Source organism: Coptis chinensis, chromosome 6 (assembly GCF_015680905.1).
Source record: "Coptis chinensis isolate HL-2020 chromosome 6, ASM1568090v1, whole genome shotgun sequence".
In the NCBI taxonomy this organism is placed as follows: domain Eukaryota; kingdom Viridiplantae; phylum Streptophyta; class Magnoliopsida; order Ranunculales; family Ranunculaceae; genus Coptis; species Coptis chinensis.
In genome coordinates this window covers 32,951,625-32,958,721 of record NC_141461.1, presented here as the reverse complement: position 1 = coordinate 32,958,721, position 7,097 = coordinate 32,951,625, and the positions used below count along the sequence as shown (strand labels likewise).

Genomic DNA, 7,097 nt, shown 5'->3' with positions numbered 1-7,097 from the left:
GATGACCTCTGCCACTCTAGCGACCTTCACCGCCCTAGAAACAGGCTCGTCAGCCTTCCTCTTCAAGGAACTCTTTTGCTCACGAGGAACGAAAGAGATGTCCTCCACATTAATGGGGAAACTCTCTTGTCCTCTCCCCCTTCCACCAGTAGCAGACCTATCCACTTCAGGTCGCTTCCCGCTACCACCGGCTCCCCCACTAGGTTGCACTGACCCACCGCCGTTCTTCCTCCTCTGCTCCCTACTCACTATCCCGCTATCTTCATGCTCCATGCTTGAATTGCTAGATGACCTGGTGATGTCCTTACCTCTTGACCTCTTCTCCTGCTACCTCCTCTTTGCCCTAATTCCGCGTCCTCCTCTTTCAACAAAATAGCTGGCTACTTCAGGCAACTTCTCTTGCTTCTTAAAACGAGTCAGACAAGCGAACTTCTCTATCACACTACGACCCTTCTTTCTGGCAATAGCGACCTTTGCAAACATAAGAAAGTCAAAGGTTAGTTCGTTATTAGCACATACTTCTCAACATACAAAATAGAGGCATGATTCACTATACAGCCTAGTACATACCAGTAAAATTACAAACCCTAGTCTCCACACTATAACCAGAGGTGCAATAATTCCCATCTATCAAAAAAGGCCTATTCTCTTAGGGTTCGTTGCTAACCCCATCCAGAATGCTAGACTTTTCAATCAAAGTCTGTAAGCTAAAATTGTTCGCGCTAGAGTGTTTTACAACAAAGTGCTCAGTAATATCCACAATACCAATGTTGTACTCTCCACTCTCATTCAAAAGATCAAATATCCTAAGTAAACGCCATGTGTTCCCAATGAACCAGCAGGGTGCTTTCTCACAAAAATTTAAAAACTCACATGTCAACCTGGAAAATACCAATCTCAACCCCGCTCTCAATTGCCCCTCGCAGATAACTACACCATAATCACGGGGGACCGAACGCGCTACTAAAAACGGCAGCGTCCTCACCCATTTCATGAATCTCCAGATCGCTCACACAAATATCGTAAGTGCGCCTCAATTCACCAAAGCTTTTCAGTGCTCGCTTATCTACTACCCTAGGAGGCAAACCACTAGAGGAGGAGGCACCAGGACTGCTCGCCACCCCAACCGCAGATTCAGAACCAACATCCTCTATATCCTCACTCAAATCAACTTCCCTAACCTCCTCAGATCGGGTATCATCAGAATAAGACATTATTCTTCCTCTTTTCAAGCCCACAACAACTACTCAATCAAGATTAAAACTAGAAACCGAGCAAAGGTAAAGCGAGCAGAAAGGAAAGTACAAGAAACAAAAATGGTAGAAACTAACCTTAGCTCTCGTTCTCAAGGGAAGCAAATGAGGAGTCCCACAACTCTCCAGGCGTACATTACAAGCCACCCACCGATTAGTTTTTCAAAAATAAAACACAATCATGTTATATAACCCTAGTGTGCCACATAGTCACGCAAAATGAGGCACCTCAGCCGCGACTTTTCACATCAAACGTACCATGTGCCATCCACGTGCAAGCTTAAATCTCTCAGCAGATCGCTCACATGAACAGAACGACCTACTGAGATGGGGTTGTGTGAGGGAGTAATATTCACATCCAATGAATATCAAGCATGTGTCTAGCACAAACATGAATGCAGATCGACCCTCGATCCATGTCCTCATAGCTCGCTTCATAGCGACTTAACTAGGGTAATCGATCTGACTAATTTGTAGTCAACTGACCCGGAAGTCTTCGTCACACGAGCTCGCTTCATAGTGACTCGCTACACATGAACGACCTCTCATGGTAGTGATCTCCCAAACTCTTACTCACCTCAATGGTCGGTAACGTATGTCTTTATTACTACCACCAAGACCGGAGCTTCAAGCATGCTTTGTAATAACTCGCCATCATGGCTCGAAAGTGACCTGGAGACTTGGATCTGACCTGACGCGCGAGAGCAGGAGGCACAACCCCTTGCCTATATAAGAGGATGAGGAACTACGTCTGACCTGATTCAAGTCTCCCCCCAGAGACAGAACTTGATACGTAGGCAGTTCGTCCAAACGAACTCGGTCAAACCCAATCAATCAACCCATCTCCTTTGAATTGCCTCTACTGTAGTAAGGTTAAACGAAATATAATATTTACACGTAGCTATAATGTTTAGAAAAAGTTGGAGACTTTGTGAAACTCTAGATGTGATTATTTTTTTTATTTATATTCTATTTTTTTGAAATTAGTAATAGAGTTTAGAAAAAACTGGAATCTCTGTGAGTGCTTCAAAAAATAGTTTGGTGAGAGAATAGCTATAATATATATCTAAAGATTAACCCCCGAAATCCCGAACTATGATTTTACCCCTAGATTTGAAAGTTCATACAGTCAAACGAAATGAATAGAGGAAAATTATTACGAATAGGTCAAGCTGTTCGAATGATGAACAAGTATCGATGCATTCGCTCATAGTCATAGAAAACGGGAGCAACCTCCCATTGCATATTGGCGGTATAGAATAGATCTGCTTATCTTTGCTCCTAGGAACAGAATTGTTCCATTATTACCAAAGAAATTAAATAAAATAAAAATTAACCCCCGCTCCAAAATAATCCACCGAAAAGGAGAGGTCCATAGCGAACGGATGTTCCAGTTTGGGCCCAAATTGGGTTATGTCCGGAAGAGAAAATATTTTGTTAGACATAGCAAACCTTGCCTGGAACTACAATACTAAAGGAAATAAGTAAACAACACTATTGCACTCTGATTACTCAAATACAAACAGATTATACATAATTATTGCCCCAAGACATAGTTGAACCACTCATATAGATGATAAAAGATCCATTCCACGGGCAAAAGCAATTGGACTTCGAACGTTATGATGCCCATCAGTCCATTCAATCCAACCAAATTGTGGAAATGTGCCTTCCTTAAGATCAACTAATGCAGAGAATGTAACCTCATATGACAAGCTATGATTTTCTGGACTAAACACTAGTTTACTTGGCAAAACCGTAGTCTCAATGAAGGAGGGACTAGATACCTTCACGTCATACACAACATTTTCTGATTGCCCTACATTTTTCAAAACTCTTTTGATGGTAATCTTGTTGTTGGAAGCCTTGAAGACAATAGAAAAGGATGGATAGTTCAAGTCACCAGGACTAGCTAAACCCATTGTGGAACAATCAACAGTTTGATCCTGGACTATCTGTTCTATCTGCCTTTCGTTGTATCCAATTGAGCATAGGAATCCAATATAATCATTGACGCCAAGATCGTAGACTAAACCCGGGTCAAGTGCTCTGTTCGGATCAACATGTCCGGATCCATGATCGAAAGGCGTGGACGGATTGCCTGTAGCAAGATCTCTAATACCATTCCCGGTATTGTCTACATTGTAGGCAGTTGTCATGAGAGCGGATTTTATTGCTGCAGGGCTCCAATTAGGGTAGACTTTATGGAGCAATGCAGCTAAGCCGCTCACATGTGGGCAAGCCATGGATGTACCATATTTAATATTGAACTTCACTTGCCGCCTTGTATCGAATGATAACCCTGATGGGCTATTAACTCCAGTCCAACTGGCTAAAATGTTGACCCCAGGAGCCATGAAGTCCGGTTTTAGAATTCCCGGAGTGACCCTATTTGAACCCCGACTTGAGAATTGAGCAACTTGTGGGGCTGGAATCAAAGGATTTCCACCAATAACCGTTCCTTTAAAAATAATCCTGGCTTTTGCCGAAGACTGATTAGCGTAACTTCGAATAATGTTTCCAGCCATTGGATCAACCATAGTAGCAGGAAGAAGATGTGGATCCGCAGGACCACCTGGACCTGTATTATAATCACTAGGAACTATCATACCTGCCCCTCCGGCACGCCTCACTACATCCCCCTTTTGAACATTATTATTTTTTCCAACCGTCGCAAAAGACAATTTTACCTTTGACAGAAGGTTTTAGTGTTGATACGCACAACCTATGACCATGATTCTTTGAATACACAAGAGGCAAATAAGAGGATCCCAATGGTTCCCCCCAGAATAAAGAGAAACTCCACTATACACACTACCATCACCAAGAATCGCGTCAGCCCGAAAATCTCTATCGATCGATGAAGCACCAACGGTCAAGATCCACGGGGCAAGATTTTCAACAGTTGATTCTCTTGGCCCATCATTTCCAGCTGAACAAGATACTGTTATTCCTTTTTTCACGGCCGCAAATGTGCCAATGGACATAGAAATCACATTGACACCATCACTGATTGCATCTTCCAGTGCAGCTAAAATATCTGCATCTGAACATGAAATTTTGCTTCCATATTCCCAACAGACCTTATAAATTGCTAGCCTTGCCTTTGTAGCCATACCCCTTGCATCACCTCTAGCCAAACCGTAAAATCCAGCATTTTTAACAACTGACCCAGCTGCCGTGGAAGCGACATGAGTCCCATATGCCCATTAGTATCTCTAGGTGATGGTGATGTGGATGCAACCATAACACCGTTTTCAGCTTCGTTGGCACGATTGAAAGATTTAGCACCGATAAGCTTCTTGTTACAAGCCGAAATGTTAAAATCCGAACTAGTTTCACATTTATTTTTCCACTTTTCCGGTATAGGCGCATACCCATCATTTTGAAGCTCTCGCTTTCGGGCCAAATACCACTATCTAATACCCCGATGATCATGTCATTGCCGTAATCTGACTTGGGCCAAAGCCCAAACGATTGTGAGAGTTGTAAGAAATCCGGTGTTCGTGTAGTGTGGAGGTGACTTACAGTTTCCGGCACAACTTGGAGAATACCAGGAACGTTTCGGAGTTTTGATACTTGGGTTTCGGTTAAACGAGCTGCAAAGCCATGGAAAGTGTGTTGGTATGTGTAAAGAAGTTTTTTCGTGTTATGGGGTGGAGGAAGAGAGGCAAGTGTTGAAGTGTACCAGTGTTGGTGAGTTGTGAAGATGATGTGTGTCGTAGATGATGACGTTTTGGTGTCTATCTTCGCCAAGAGTTAAGGTAAGAAGAGAGAAAAAGAGAAGGGATCTGAAGCTGCAGATCAACACTGTAGTATGATCTTTTCTAGCTTATCATGTTTTATTCTCCAATTGACAACTGCACTGGGCGAGAGTTAAATAGAGAAACATACTAGAAGGGTCAGGGGTGTATGCATCATGCACGATTTTCTTGTGAAAATAATTGCTTATATAAGCAATACTGATGCCACATAGGAGTGTCATTTAAAATTTAAAATATGTCTTTTCAGTTGGAGAATACCTTTTGCTGTAGAGGCAAAATATAACCGTAAAAACTTCGATGGATACATTAACGAGATTTGGGACAACAATCTTGGTTTAACATTAGCTTGTTGTGAATTTGGGACTTTTTTCAATAAATTTGAGAATGCACATAAACATTTGACGAATGACCATCCGGTCTTAAAAGATAAACTCTTGTTCGGTGGCAAATGATAGATGTTTATTTATTGATATTATGTGTTTACCCGGGTGGGTTATGTTCACGGGTGTTCATGATTATAAGGCTTATAGCCAAGTGTTGTATTAGTGTGGATTCTCCCTCTAATGATCATATTTTTATAGGGAGGTATGTAAACTCTTGGAAGTTTAATCTACTGGTAGGAGTCTGTCTTAACCCACAATTTTTTTTAAAAAAAACATGTATGTGTGTTCGTGTCTCCGTAGTTATTTCAATTTCGCCATATGAATCATATCATTATATTTCAATGCAAATCGATCAACAGAAAAAATGAATTTATGGACATCTAACTATAGCCAAAGTCCCATAATGGGCAATAAACTTTTTTTTTTTAACATTTTGGGTATTGTGGTTTCCAATTTTAACAATGTGGGTATTCTGTCTATTTGGCTATCCAAATCAAGTAACATAATTAAGGTTTGATGGAGAAGGGCAAATCTGTAAAAGATAAAAGTAGGGGTATATACCCCAAAAGTAAGGGAGAGAGAAACCATCCACTGTCTTAGGATCCAAATCATTTGGGTTGTTTAATTTCTTGTCTAGTTTTTCAATTCAAATTTTTACTTTATTGTTTGTTTTATTTCCTTTCAATCAAAACTTGTTATTTTATTTGTTCTTATTTCAATCTTTAATTTTATTTTACTTGTTTCTATTTCAATCTTCAATCAATCTTTGTTTCAATGTTTTCAAGTCATTTCAATACCAATAACTAAAGGAAATAATGACTATTTAGTACCACGAATTTTCACATTTTTTTCTAAATGGTACCCGAATTTTGTTTCTCGCGTATTCGTACCACGAAGTTTCAATTTGTTTTAATTTAGTACCTCAGTTAATTTTCCATCCAATTCCGTCCAATTTCACTAACGGCGTTAGCACTATTCACACATCACTATTCACGAGAACAATGTTTTCACTATTCACATGAACAATGTTTTTTCAAAAATTCAAATTTTGAAAAAACAAAAAACACTATTCACGTGAATAGTGTTTTTTTTTGTGATTACCTAATTTTTAAGATTGATTAAAGATTGTCACAAAAAGAACAAACTGTTCACGTGAATAGTGTTTTTTAAATTATTTTTCATTAAAGAATTAATTTTTAAGATTGATTAAAGATTCTTAAAAAAAAAAAAAAAACACGCGAATAGTATTTTTGTTGTTTGAAATTTGAATTTTTGAAAAAAAACACTGTTCACGCGAAAAGTGCTGTGTGAATAGTGCTAACGATGTTAGTGAAATTGGACGGAATTGGATGGAAATTTAACTGATATACTAAATTGAAACTAATTGAAACTTCGTGGTACGAATATGCGAGAAACAAAGTTCGGATACCATTTAGGAAAAAAAATGAAAGTTCGTGGTACTAAATAGTCATAAACTCATAACTAAAGCTTTCATGTTTTCATTAGCTTAAAACCAATCTAATCTATACAAGAGTCTACCTTTCTTCTTCACAACTCCCACACTCAAACTCTAAACAATTTAAGATGAACCTTACTTCTAAAACAAACTCTTTTGAAATTACCACCACTATCTAAAGCTTCAAATGGCGTCACTGTCATGGATTGAATGAGTGAGAGTGTTTGGTTGAGAATCTAAG

General features: G+C 39.5%; 1 pseudogene; it reads right to left on the bottom strand.

Moving 5' to 3' along the window:
• Positions 1 to 2,628: 2,628 nt before the first annotated feature.
• LOC147492632 (subtilisin-like protease SBT1.4 pseudogene) lies at positions 2,629 to 5,324 on the bottom strand (annotated as a pseudogene).
• Between the last annotated feature and the right edge of the window lie 1,773 nt (positions 5,325 to 7,097).